Source organism: Gallus gallus, chromosome 21 (genome assembly GCF_016699485.2).
Source record: "Gallus gallus isolate bGalGal1 chromosome 21, bGalGal1.mat.broiler.GRCg7b, whole genome shotgun sequence".
Classification (NCBI taxonomy): Eukaryota; Metazoa; Chordata; class Aves; order Galliformes; family Phasianidae; genus Gallus; species Gallus gallus.
This window is the reverse complement of record NC_052552.1, coordinates 704,377-718,970: the sequence shown is the minus strand read 5'-3', so window position 1 is coordinate 718,970 and position 14,594 is coordinate 704,377.

Genomic DNA, 14,594 nt, shown 5'->3' with positions numbered 1-14,594 from the left:
TGCCCACCTGGAGCTCATTGCACCTCCGTGCAGAGCAAAACTCCGCTCCATTGTTGTGCTGGAAGGGGAGCGGGGGGGGGAGGGCTGCACACACCTCCCATTTGGTAATGAGGGCTGTGCATGGCAGGTTCCCAAATGTTTGTCTGAATGGACACTTAGTGCCGCAGCGCTAACAAGATTAATGAAGCGAACGGCTCAAACATGGAATGCAGCTTCTCCAGCCTAATCCAAATACTGCAAACCACAGTATGGGGCTGGACTACAGCGGGCCTTCCCCATCCACTCCATCCAGCAGCAGCATGGTGGTTCCCCACCCCAAGCATTGCACGTCCCCTCCACCCCAACATGATGTGGTTGCGGGGATGCTCCCATTGGCACCAACCACACTGAGCACTCCGTTCCATCTCCCGTGGCCCCGTGGCTGCAAACTTTCTTACAGGGTGTGAAATGCTGATGCTTGTGAATAAATTACCAGCTCAAATTTAATCAGTTGTGCTCATTGTTTCCTGTTGAGTGAATTAAAAAGCTTTCAGCTGCACACATCAATTGCAGCCTAAACTCGAGACTGATAAATGTTCCTTTTGAACTTTGGCACAATAGGGGAGACAATTAAACTTTTAACATTTTTAATCATAGAATTTACTTTAAATGTATTAGTGGAGAGAAAAGAAAGCAAGATTTTACGTGTTTATATATATATTTTTTTACAGAAGCTGATGCTAGGATTAGATAATGCAGTTCAATAAGCTGAGCTCTGATGTGAATGATTCAAACCGAGCCCCAGAACATTGGCAACCTGCAGTGAAATTTGGAATTTCTGGTGCAAAACCTTTCCAACCCTCCATCACAGCATCAGAGAACGGCACGGGTTGGGTTCTAACACAGGGTGGTGTGGGTTGGAAGGGCCCCTAGAGGTCATGCAGTTCCACCATGGGCAATGGTGGGCAGCACTGCCCACACAGCACAGCATTGGACTCCTATGGATGAGGCCAGCACTGAGCAGTCAGCTCCTTTGCAGGGCTGCTCCTTAATCCCAGCCTCTGTGCTCCTAAATCAGTGCCTAAAAGCATCACCACCCATGGCAAAGACCCACTGTGAGATCTGCTATAGGGCTGCTGTGCACCTGTGCCAGGTTTGCCTCAGCCAAAACGCACACGACAGCTCCCCATCTCTATCTATTAAGGAATTAGAATTGTTTCCCTGATAAACCTCTCAAAAAGAGAAATAATCAATCTGGAGCAATTTCATTAATACATACGCTATCGTCTTCTGATTATTTTTTTTTCTTTCAATAAAATGTGACTTGTCTGCTTGAGCTCCAGTTATGCATTTTAACTCAAATCATGCTGGGATGAATAAGTCACATTCACCCTTGAAGTCTGACAGCATTACTAATATTTGCAATTTAAATACGGCAAACTGCTTGCGGAGCATGAAATGAACATTACACAGCCAAACACAGCCCCGGCGCCGCGCTCCCCTGCTCTCCTGCTTCACTTGTTAAAAAACAAAACAGCTCTCTGATAAAGCACTTGGGGTGCTTGTAGAGGCGAAGGCACGGGGTGTGCTGAGGGGATGGAGGGAGGGGGTGATGCTCAGCCAGGCCGGGAGCGGCGCTCTCCTCCATAGAACAACAGTGGGAAAGACCTCGAAGACCCTCCGAGTCCAACCCCATCCCACTGTGCCCACTGACCGCAGCCCTCAGTGCCACATCTCTGCACTGGGGATGGGGACCCCACCACTTTGCTGTCCCTTTGCCCTCTGTGCTGTACTGCTGCCCTGGTGATGCTCCTGCCCCGAAGGGCCGCACCCTACCAACCACCCGAGTGCAGTCCTCGTGGAACCAATACACCCCCATTAAAACCAAACGAGCACGCTCTGATTATTGTTCCTACCATAATTACCGAAGGAATTAGTAATGATAAACCGTCTAGTGTTAAAACACTGGAGGCTTAAAGAGCCATCCAGCACACTTAACGGCTGCGTAACATTTTCTTACTTAAGAGCCATAAAATATTTATAAGGAATGGTAAACTCGAGGCGGAATGGAGCAATTTTCATGGGGAAGACCCACAGGAGGATGCTCAGAGCAGCGGCCGTGGCCTCACAAAGCCATACCCTAAAGCAGCTGCCCCAGCTGTGCTGTGTTTGAGGTCAAGGAGGAGGAGAAACATGCAGCCAATGGTCCTGCTCTGCTGGCAGCCCTGGGGTCAGTCCAGGGCATGGAGAAGGGCACGGCCCAAGAGGCGTCCTGTGTCAGGAGGGATCTGTGGCATTTGCTGGATGGGAGTTCCCACGGGCTGTGGCCGCTGTTGGCCTGCCCCAACCCTGAGCTGCTCCATGGGCAGCGTGTGGGACCAAAGGACATCAGTGATGCCTTTGTTTGCAAGACCAAAATCAACGCAAGAAGGAGGAAAAAGGCCAAGTGTATCAGCTTGGCAGCTGAGCCAGCTCCCAGCCTGCCGCTGGCTGATAGCGGGGAACGCGGCCTTAATTCCTCCTCCACTGGCTGCAGCACAACAAATCCCCACATCAGCTCAGCACCAGGCAGAAGTGTTTGTGCCGACGTCCCCAAACAAGTCCCCAGCACATGGCAGCACCAGCGGCATCGCTCGCTGCAGCTGTGCCCAGAGCCAACAGCACCTTTTCCTTCTCAAAGTCGTGATAGGGGACATTCATCTCCAACGTGGCAGAGGACCAGCAGCGTTCCTGGAGAGCAGATAAAGCTTATGGAGTCGGGGAGGTGGGAGCTGATTATTGCAGCCTCGGCAGGGCTCATGCTCAGCACAGGGCCAGGGGAGGAGGGCAGAAATCAGAGCAGCTCTGCAAGCTCTGCAGTTCAGCGCAGCCCAGGAGGAGCATTCCTGGTGCCACACAGCTCCTACCTGCAGGCAGCAGCCCACAGCCAGCGTGCTTTATCTTCCTGACAGCTTCATCTTTATTTGCTGCTGACAACAATGTATGTAATTACAGTTCTTTGACGTAGCAAAGAGCACCCAGATGCTGAGAGGGAGGGGGAGAAAAAACAAACAGCAAAGCGCTGCCAAGCCAAGAGCATCGCCATGGGTAGTCCTCAAGGGGGGAGCTGTGCCACGGCACAGAGGTGGTTCCAAGGGCGGGTGGGTGCCGTGGGTTGAGCTGTAGGACACCACATCCCAGCCACATCGCTGCATCACCATCAACTGCACTGCCCGCAACTTTAGTTGCTGGTAAATGACAGACAAGAAGGTGAACTATTGTGCTCCTAAAAGAAATGTCACTGAAAGTGAACACGAGGGATTTATTGCTCCATTCACACTGCTGGGAGACACCCACTGCAGCCCCACACAGCCCCAGCCTGGCCGGGATCTGCCGTTGTATGCTGTGATTTCAGGCTGCCTTTCCTCCAGCACATCAGGTTATTTATGTCTGATTATCTCTCTATTGCATAACCAGGGTTTCCTCCGCACGCACAGGAAGATTTTGTTCATTAATTATTAGATTTCAGCCCCCAAAGAGCAAATTAAAGGACATGAATATGCAAATCTAACGCTTATAAACTGATACAACTGGAGCTGCATCTGGGGGGATCAAAGCCATGCTGACATTTGTCTCCCAACTCGATGCCTTATTTCTCCCCCCCCTCTTTTGACTTCCTCTCATTTGGGTTTTTTTTCGCACCAGAGAGGTAAAAATAGACCTGCGAGATGCTCGTAAGAAGTCCTGAAATCTATTAAGGCAGGAGATTATCGCTACAAAAAATAAGGTATAATAATATCTAATTGACTTACAACAACAAAATCCCAGCTCATCTGTGGGAGTGTTCCAAACTTTGTCCTTTTGGATGCATCCTCCCGTTGCCATGGAAACAGGGCAGTCTGTGGGCTGCCGGCATTTCCAGCCCTTATCAAAGAGTTGGAGCCGTGTCTGTGTTTCTCCTTACCTCCCTCCTCCCCACCCATGGCTGTGGGGCAGCTCGGACCCATCCCAGCCCAGCTATGCAATGGCAGCTCCCAAAGTGACCCAACATCACCACATCCACACCAGCACCCCTCCAAGGCATTGCCTTAAGCTACAGGTTTCGGTTTTATTTCCTTCTCTGAGCTGAGGATCCTTAATGATATTTTGAATAACTCGTTTAGAATGATCTGATGTGGGTTGCCAACAGCTGGTAAATTCCCTTTCTATGAGCACATAAAAGAGAGAGGAAAACTTGTCTGTAGGAGTAGCAAAGCAATTTGTAAAGGCGCTGTTTGATGTAGAAGTCCCTGAACTATGAGTGCTGCTAACGTGCAGCCCACACTTACAGCGTTCCACGGGATTAGAGGTTCATCCATTATGAGTTTCTATGGCACCCACAAACCCAAAGCCCACCTCAGCCACCGCCCCATGGAGGGGAGGATGGAGCCCCATATGGAACCCAAGCACTTCCATTACCTCAACAAAGGGCTGCTTGCAAAACACAGCCATTGCTCCATAAACAGAAGATTACTCTTTGATTAATCAGGTCCAAAACTTCACTAGAAGGCTCTTCTGGCTCCGGGTTCCCAACCGATGCACTCCGTGGGTGGGAAGGTCACCAGCAGCGAGCTCAGCACAAGCACAGCCTGGAAGGCAATGGAAAAATCTGTGCTTTTCAGAGCCCCCACCCAAGCTCTCCATCAACGCTGCCTTCTGATAAAGATCTCCAAACCTCCACAAAAGTCTTAGGATGTGTTTTTTTTTTCCCCCCCCTTTCCTTCCAATATGCGCAGTTCAGTCCAATGGACATCCAGGATGCAAGACACCCCCAACCCACCCACACAGCCCCAACCCACCCACACAGCCCCAGTGCTGCACCGTCCCATCCCCATTGAGCACCACTGCAGATGAGGAGTGGTGATATGAGCACGTCTGCCTCGGGGAAGTGATGGAGCACAGCAGACTGCTTGGGAACGCAGTGCATGGCACGAACTGTGCAGCACCACAGATGGCCTCAATTTGGGGCTGTAACTTCACCAAACAAGCTATTTCCACAGTTTAAGCCCTTCCAATTTCACTCTTGGGAATCCTGCGGAATAGAGAGGAAAGCAAATTAAATGAGCTGCCTGCCTTCCTCCCTGCCTGGTGCTTGCTTTGCAAAAGGGTTCTCTGCAGCCCATGCAGGGTCAGCCCTACAGTGAAGTGGGAGCTCAGGAAGGAGGATTTGCTCGGGACCCAAATCACCAGGAAGATCTCATTCCAGATAGAGTGCTTGCAAAGGGAATCCAGGATGCTGAGGGAGCAGAGCCCAACACAATGCCCCACAGTCACAGGAACTGAAACAGGGACCTCCAGAGTGGAGAAAGCGAGGCAATATCATAAAAGAGGGAGAAAGGAGGGAAAAGTGTGCACATAGGAACATTTTTAACAAATACCCCATTAGCTGCCAGCAGGATTATTTTTTTCTTAGCACGCTGAAGTGTTCAGTGAGCTTCAAAGGGAGCTTCACGGCAGCTTGGATGCTGCGCTCCCATCTGTGCGATGCCACATTCAAATTAACAGCTAAGCGAGAGCAGCCCCCGCCCCAATTAACTCCCAGCTCCCTTCCTAAGCCTTCCATTTCCTCTTTGCTGTTGGGTTTGGTCGGTTTCCATGCATCCAGTGGGAGGCTCTGCGTCCCTCTGCGGCCACCCTACACAGGGGAGGGGAAGGAATCCTCCCCAGTGACTATTTCTGAGCATTTTCTCTTCATAAGCACAGGAGAAAAACACCTTCTTGGCATCCAGACTGGATGTAAATTAGGTCAGTGCTGCTGGGACGTGCATCATTGTAATTATCGTGAGGAATTACAATTGGCATCTTCTCCTGACGAGAGGACTCAAAAAAAAGAGAGCATTGGAAGTGAAATGAGTCTGCATTTACCAACTGCCCCATTGGCCAACCTGGGGAGCACCACGGCGCATCTCACCCGCAGCACTTCGGAGCAGGAGATAAAGGAAAGCAATGGTGGACCAAGCAACGGTGGACCAAACAACACCAGATTGACCACGTGGGGTTTGTCTGAATCCCAACACCACACTCCAAACCTGGAAGGGCCACAGCAGTGCTGTGCCCATCTGCTCTCCCCATCTCAGAGCCGAAGCGCATCGCTCCTCTGCACCGCGAGGTCCAGCGCTGCTCAGCACAGCTTAAAAGTGCTAAAAAAAAAAGGAAAAAAGAGAAAGCAGAAATTTACCAAACCACTTTTTAAGCTAAATTATGCTGCACTTTAGAAGATTAAAGGTTGTACAAAAGCCCGAAGCCCCCGAGTTATTGGTCTCTGGGAAAAAAATATGAGCTCGCAGAAGCTGCGCTATAGATGTTCTCGGAGTATTGGATGTAATGGATTTCATCATTCTCTTCCGCAGATTGAAATAAAACAGCCCTTTCATGCAGAATGAGAACCAATATTTCATGGAAAACAGTTATTTGTGAAACCATCCAGCAGAAAACCTCCGGCTGGGATTACCCCATCCCGCAGTGCATCCTGCGTGCTCCAATGCAATGCAGGATGCGGACCCACAGCCAGCATCCCTGTGGTCCGGGCTCCCTCACACCAAGTCTATACCAGCAGAGATGTAGCCCTGTGTTTATTTCTTCCTCCTTACAGCGACCTTTATCGGAGCACCTTCTCTCACACAGCTCTCTTCATGTTGGATTGCAGTAGGGAAAGCCGTGGCTGCCCCAAACTGAGTGTTTGTGTTTGCCTGCATCGCTTCCAGGGGCCCTTGCACTGAGCCCAGGCACAGCAGCAACGTGGGCTGATGCCTGCTTGGATAACACACAACGTGCCGCCCGCCTGAAGGTGCCCACGTGCCCATCCATCATCTCCAGCTGATGGAATTAAACACACAAAGCCCCGTGTATTACACAGCGATCAATAAGACCGCGGTGCCAAGAAGAAATACATTGCCACTTGCCACACACACTGCACTCCATCCCGCTAAACCCTCGGCTCCTCAGTTTCCAATATCATTTCAGCCTGTCAGGTTTTAATCCTCACAGATGACAATGAATCTCCCAATAAAGTACCTATCAGGCACAAGCAGCAGCCAAAACATGTCAGGATTCACAAAGCAGCAGCACAAGCAAAGGGCTGGGCAGCAGCAGGGGCTGCACACCACCACATCCTGCATCCCCATAGGGAACCCCCATGGGGAACCCCCATCCCAACCCAGAAAGGTCCTGTTGCACCTTCCCAACCTGTGCCAGGACCACAGAGCACAGTCCTGCAGGAGGAGGGGCTGCTTGCAGGAGAAGGGATGCTCACTGAGGCTCTTATAAGCCCTGCCCTGCTCTTCCCAGCTGCAAATGGCCACACTGACAAGCTGCAGCCGCCCACCTGCTGATCCATCACAGTGCTTGGATCTTGCCTGCAATTCCTCAGTAAATATTTGGAAGCAGGGGGGGGAAATAATGAGAAGTTCCTATGAGCTCCCAGCCAGAAGAAGCTGCCGGCTGAGGCAGTGCCATCCGTGGTCTGAATGCACTTGGCTGCGTTTTGCCCGTCATCTGTGCCAGCCCAGCCTCTGCTAATAAGTAATTAGGAGATAATTAACATTTGTAGCATACAGTGGGAAACATCTGGGCCTGATAATGTATGAGATGCCTTCAAGGGTGATTAATGGGTTCTGGAGAAAGGAGAACGGTGGGCAGTGCTACGGAGCATCATACCCATGGGGATGGGGGGGTGGCCCAGGGGGTGCCCGCCCTTCTCCCCAGCACAAGGGGACCACAGAGCCCTTCAGGTAGAGCATCTCCCAGCCAGGAACCGGAGATCAGAATCAACCCACACTTAGGGGAAAAACCGAGGGCACTTCATAGAGCTGGGATTTATTTTATATGGCTCCTACTTAATTAAGCACTTCATTTGCATAACCTTGCACAGTTAGTCACTTCTGACATAATGAAATCCAGCCATGTGCAAACAGTTAGCAAAAATAACATACATAACTCAAACTTATGTTTGTTGTAAAAATGGTTTTACACGATGTGGTTAAATAGGCCCTGACGTACAGCCCAGAACTGCCTTTCCTTCCCATCTACATAGAGAAATAAATCTCCACATTGATTTGTAAGGAAATGATTTCAAATCTTCCGAGTGCCATTGGTTTCCCTTTGGCAGATCCTGCTTCCATCTGATTACTGGGCTGCAAAGATCTGGAGGGGAGGTTGAACTATTGGGCTTCCAACAATAACTCACAGGTTTATTTCCTTGTAAATTACCAAAAGGCCAAACCAACAGCATGTCAGGGGTCCTTGAGGCCCACTATAACCTTATTAAGCCCTTCTGCCGGTCTTAAAGGTTACCTGTGCTCAATCTCAGCCTCTTCTGCCTTTCGAACAGCAGCATGTGTGTTGAATAATGAAGCCAGGGACTCAAAAACACACACAGACACGCATGTATTTTTAGAGCAGCTTTGACCTTCTGCAGCTTGCTGCTTGTCCCCTGCCTGGCACCGCAACACAGATCCTTGGTGACACCACTCAGATGCTCGCAAGCAGCCTGGGAGCCAATGCTGCGGGGCGGCCATGCGGAGTGCGCAGCGAGCGGATGGCGACGGGGAGCAGCACCACATGGTGTGACATGCAGGGAGGCAGCTGCCAGCAGCGCCAGGCGCTGGGGACGCGGGGACACTGGGGGGGCTGAGCTTCCCACACCCCATCCTGTTCTCTCCTGGCATTTCTGGGACGCTCGCTGCCATCGCTGCTGGAGCAGGGATTTCCAAAGGGTGCGGCGTCTCCCAGCCACGGCTGCAGCTGAAGCTCTCCCGGGGCGCAGGGGCTGCACAGACACAGGCAGCAGCCGGGAGGTGTTTGCAAAGTTCCCTCCTAGCGCTGCGTTGCTGCTGGTGGGCTCCTGCTCCCAGCCCCACAGCCACAAGTGAGCTCCCAGTGCCTCTGCTCGGCGCCGCGGTGCTCAAAGAAGAGCGATTGTAAAACATCTATAAATATCCAGGAAGGTAAATGCATTAACCTTATCTTGATCCTGGAGTGTAATTACATAAAGTCTGGTTCCCAGGTAAATTAGCGCATTAATAACTATTTTGTTCCTGTAATTACGATCATCCCCTCCATCTAACAGCTATTTGCCAACTCGGCTGCACGCACACAAGGGCACCTCTGCTGTCACAACACCGTGAGGCGTGCGGTGCTCCGGAGACATTTGGCCACGGCACTCTGTTCCATGCACACACCCCAGCAAAGCAATCCCAGCCTACAAAGCCCATCCGTCCTTCAGAGAAAGATGCTCCGTGTGGCTGAACCCAGTGAAAGCAATGGGGCAGTCCCGCCTGCGGATCGGCACCGCCGCATGGAGCTCTCCATTGGAGCCGGTGGGGATCCAGATTCGGGACAGAAACTCAACTTCATGCCTACAGGGGCGGGTAGGGCAGGGCAGGGATGGGTACCCCGGGGTGGGCAGTGTGGGGATGGCAGCAGCCGGGGGTGAAGGCTCAGGGATGCTCCCAGCAGTGCCTCTCGGTGCTGAGGATGCAGCACCCCGCTCTGATCGCTATGGAAACCCGATCGGAGCTGCGGGGAAAGCTTTAATTTGAAGTGCTTATTTGGCTGAGACCCTGGGAATAATCAACAGGAGATTAGCTGCATTAAGAAGCAGCAGGGGTGGGACGGTTCGCAGCAAATGGGTGCCAAAAGAGTAGCTGATACAATTAGGCTACAAAACCTGCTAGTGGAAGGCGCTGCGCGGAGCAGGGCGAGCCGCTCGCAGCGATGATTTATGTTATTAATTTAGCCCCTCTTTTCTGTGCGCTATTTATCCACGAAGAGCCTTTGGCTGTCCCGAATTTGTTGGTTAATGTGATGTGAGCAGACACTGAGGCCACCACCCCAAAGCCATTTCCCTTTTGGCAGCACCGGAACAGCAGCACTGTGGGTATCAGCAGTGGCACCGCACCCACACGGCTCTGCTGGGACCCAGCGCTGCACAGAACCCCCACCCAGCCCTGATTCATCCTCCTGTTTATCCCCCAGCACATTTCAGCCTCTGTCCCAAAGGGAGCCGAAAGCAGCAGTAAAGGCAGAGGGCTGCTTTTATGATCAATTCCCTTTTACAGCCTTTCTTCAGCAAAGCAGGTCTAACAGCAGGGCACGGCTGTTACAGAGCCCCTGGTGACATGGCTTCAGATGGGAAAGGTGACTCAGCCGAGGTGCCGGGACGTTCCCAGCCATAGGAGATGTCTGGAGCAATGCATGGCAACAGTGCTTTGGGCACAGCTGTTCCAGGGCAGCTCTATGCCCTGTAGCACACCCAGCTGCATCTCCTGTCCAAGCTTCCTATGGAAAGGAATCATTTCTATGGAGAAAATCGGCATGAAAGTGCAAAATACTCCTCCGTGCCATGCAGAAACACGCAGTAAAAGTACCAGAGACCTTATGTGGTCTTCTGGCATCTTCCTTCCCCATTTGCAATTCTATTTGTACTTGGGAGATAAACAGAAGAGCGCAGCCTCCCGGGCTTTTATTTGGGGACTTTTCATTTAATTTAATTATTGAAGTATTTTTCCCCTGAGATAAGATCTGCGTGACATTTGATAAGCCAAACCTTCTGGCGCAGTCCACTCTCCTCGTGCATCCAGCACCGGCTGAATACATTTACAAGAGCCAATAAATGGGTGTGATGGGAGGAGGGGAAAGAACGTCCTCAGAATGAGACTTCAAAGATAAACTCGTACATTTCATAATGAGTGATCATTATGGAGGGTTCCAGGCTGGAGAAAAGCAGGGTGCAAACCTAATATTAACCTGTGAGCCCATCCCAGGGCTCTCCCAGCCCTTCTGAACAGGGCAGGATCACATAGCAAGGATGTGCAGTGAAGATGCCCTCCTCGTTCCATCCATCCTGGATGAATGGGAGCACGGCAGCAGGCAGTTCTGGGGCTCTTCATCTCCTCTGCTTTCTCCTGGAGATGTTAATAAAATGCATTTCCTACAGCCATTGTTTCATTTATAGAACCTTCAGCCTGGTTTTGATTGAGTGCACTTAATATAGTTGCTCTTGTTGTATAAAGGATTTTGAGCCTGGTATTTGACAGCCTTGATCTCAAAGAAAGCCATTAAGAGTAGTTTTATCTCCGGGTTTTGTAGCCATTAAATCAGTTTTTTATCAAGTCGCTGCTGTGCTTTCAGGAAGATGTGTGGGAGAAATGGGGAATAAACCTTCCAAATTCAAATGTTGGGACTGCTTTGCCATATTTGAGCTAAATGTTAATAACCAGAAAGGGATTTTTCTCCACAGTAGAACATTATACTCCTCACTTTAGAGCACTATAGGGCACGAACTTCCAGGGGACGAGAGCACATGGTAATCAGTCTAATCAATATTCCACACTTATTCCTTCTGGAGGGACGGAAACATGAATCACTCCTCCACTTCAGGCACTGCAGGTCGTGTGGTCCTGGGCACTGCAGACTGGGGACTGCCTGTGGGTCTGTGTGCTGGTGGGAGCTGGACCACCGAGCCCTGGGACCACCGAGATGTGGGACCACCAAGCCCTGGGACCACTGAGCCCTGGGACCACCGAGACCTGGGACTACTGAGCCTGAGAGCACTGAACCCTGGGACCACTGAGCCTTGAGACCACCAAGCCCTGGAACCACCGAGCCTTGAGACCACCAAGCCCTGGGACCACCGAGCCCTGGGACCACTGAGCCCTGGGACCACTGAGCCCTGGGACTACTGAGCCCTGAGACCACCAAGCCCTCCCTGGGACCACTGAGCCCTGGAACCACCGAGCCCTGGGACCACCAAGCCCTGCCTGGGACCACTAAGCCCTGAGACCACTGAGCCCCAGGACCACTGCTGAGCCCTGGGACTGCCGCCCGCTGCCTTGCTTCCCTCCAGGTTCACAAATCATCCCCCACAGCCCTTTCAGATTAAACCATTTTTCTTTTAAGGAGATTAGCTGTGGCTCTCCATGCAGGGAAATGAATTGGGCCACAATTAATGTCACTTCCCCGTTTGCCTGCTCCCTTCCTGCGCGCCGTGAATTAGAGCTGAAAGCAATGCTGACCATGTCCATAATGCTCTGTCACTTCAGAAATAATGTGGTTGTCTTAAAGCTAATATATAATTACCACCAGCAAATATTTCTTCTCCGTGAAGCCCAATGGTTCCCTGCAGTAATCTTCCACAGTTTTTCAGCAACTGTTCCTCTAATCAGGGGCGATGTATGTGAAATTTCCAAATCAAAGCCTGCAAATGCTAACAGGCAACTCTGGTTGGGCACTGCTCGGTCCTGCATGGGGACAAGAGGATGGAAAGGTCACAGGCAAGAAAAACCTTGAGATAATCATTGTGAGCAATGGCCAAAGGCTTCCATGCACCTCACTCACATCCTGTGCTCAGAGATGGGGAGATGAGCCCTGCCATGGCACAGCCCCATTGCCCGTGGGCCCTCTGTGCCCCCCACTGCTGGGTGATGCAGAGTGGGCACTGCCCAGCGCCATCGATCCACCACGTGCCTGCCAAAGACAAACCCAAATAGATTCGTCTCAGGTGAACCAAAGCATTTCGCTCAGATTTTGACCTTTTAAAGAAAATGAATAATGCATTTGAAAATAAAAACTCATTTCAGACTCGAAAATCACAACACTTCCAGCTGGAAATGCCAGGGCAACGCATTATAACACCTAATTTCTCTGATTCCTGACGTGGAAAATCTGTTCAGAGCAGCACCTTTCTGCAGGAGGGGTGAGCAAAGCCCTGGAGGGGCAGCTGGGCCCCCCACTGCTGCCATCTCACAGCCACCCCCTTTGTGTCATTGACTGATTGATGATGAAATTATGTATTGGGCTGTAATTGCTCTGTGCACTGACCAGGACTGGGGCTGCTCAGTACCAGCACTGAGAGAGGGCTCCATTGGCACTGCAGCTCGTTTGCTGAGGGGCTCTACAATGTGTTTCCTGCCATTGAAGACTGCTAGCAGGGGAGGTGAGGATGATGATGCGGGTGGAGGAAGGCCCCTCCACGTCTGCCCCCCTGGCCCCAGCCGCCCTCATAGCTCCCAATGCACGCAGCTGCCCTGCACGGCAAAAGCTCGTTAGCAGATTGGAGAACGTTTGCTTGATGTTGCCGTGCCATTTTCAAACAAGTCTCTCATCTTTCAATTTGGCAGGCAATCTGAATACCCATTTTAACTAATAAAGATACCCGGTAACATCTTATTACAACGCTGGCAGGCTCCCAGCGAACGCCATGGTGATCTTTTGTTCAAATCGGGTTTTCTCAATTTCATCCTCAGAAAGGGGAAAAACGATGCGGTCCCCGTTGTGCCTCCCGTTCCCACGAAGCTCCCCCCATCCACACCGCTGCCCACGGCGCCCACTGCTCTCCTCCGCAGTCTCTCCATAGGATCACCCGCCCAGGAGCTCCGTGCGCTCCTGCGGTCCCTTTCTTATGCAAACGTGGCCGGTTGCGCTCCCCAGGAAGGAGCCGAAAGCTTTGTCATGGAAGCTTTCTGCTCGGGTTTGTTTCTCAAAGCGATGCCCTCTTCCCCCCTCACACCCCTTTCTCGTTCTTTCTTTTAAGACAAAGCGTGAGACTGCCACTACTTCAGCCCAGAAATAGCCCCTCTCCCACTCACGCATTGTGAGCGTTTAGCGGCTCTCAGCCTGCGGCGCGACCCAGCAGGGGACTGGATGAGGGCCATCAGGTGCCCGAATGGGCAAAGAGCCTTCTTGAAACTCGGTGTGATGTCTGGCACCGAGGGGGGGTCATATTATGGGATGGCTGCCTGGCACGGCCTGCCCTGGGTGTGTGCTTCTCGCTCCTGAGGGACCTTTCCCAAGTGATGCACTGAACGATTTCTTGACAAAGCAAAGAGCAGAGCTGGAGCCCTTTGTCGTCCCAGCGAGGAGATAATGGCTCCCAGGACCTCCAGGTCTCTGAGCACTTCCTTCTCTCATAGCATCCATCACAAGGGCTCAATTCAACCCCAAACCTATCGCTTAGAGCTGAGCTTTCACCCAGACCACAAAAAGCAGGACAAACTGGGAGCAGTTCCGATAACTCCCTCCCACCAGGCTGGAGGAAAAAACGGTGCCAGGAGTTTCCTAGTGAAACACCATTGGTTTGGGAGGGGAGTTTAGGACGGGGTGAGGTGGGCAGCCTCCCCAGCGAGCAGCATTCTAGGCCAGCTTGATTGGAGAGGCCAGCTGCGTTCAGCTGCCTTGGCAGAGAGAGGCTGTTTTTATCTTGTAACCTGATGGGAAGTAATTACACCACTCCTGGCTCCTTATCTTAAAAGCCAGAGCTCTTCGGTGCTCTCCTGCCAGCACCTGGAACGTTCCCTGCTCACACCTGAGCAGCACAGCAGGAGCAGGTCGGGCACCGGGGCTGAGGAGCTCCACCTCCCCTCTCTCAGAAGCCCATTTTAGATGCACTCAGTGGTGGTGCACCGAGCACAGGTGCTCTCCCAGAGCAAACAACTGCCGACCTGCGGAGCTGGGAAGGGTTGGACCCACACAGAGCACAGCCCCGCACCCACACTCAGGGGGGAAATCCCTCTATCCTTGAGCCAGGCGATGCAAGGTCGCTCCTTCACTGCACGTCCACGCAGTGATTAATTACAGCACAGCAGCACCAGGCAATGTTT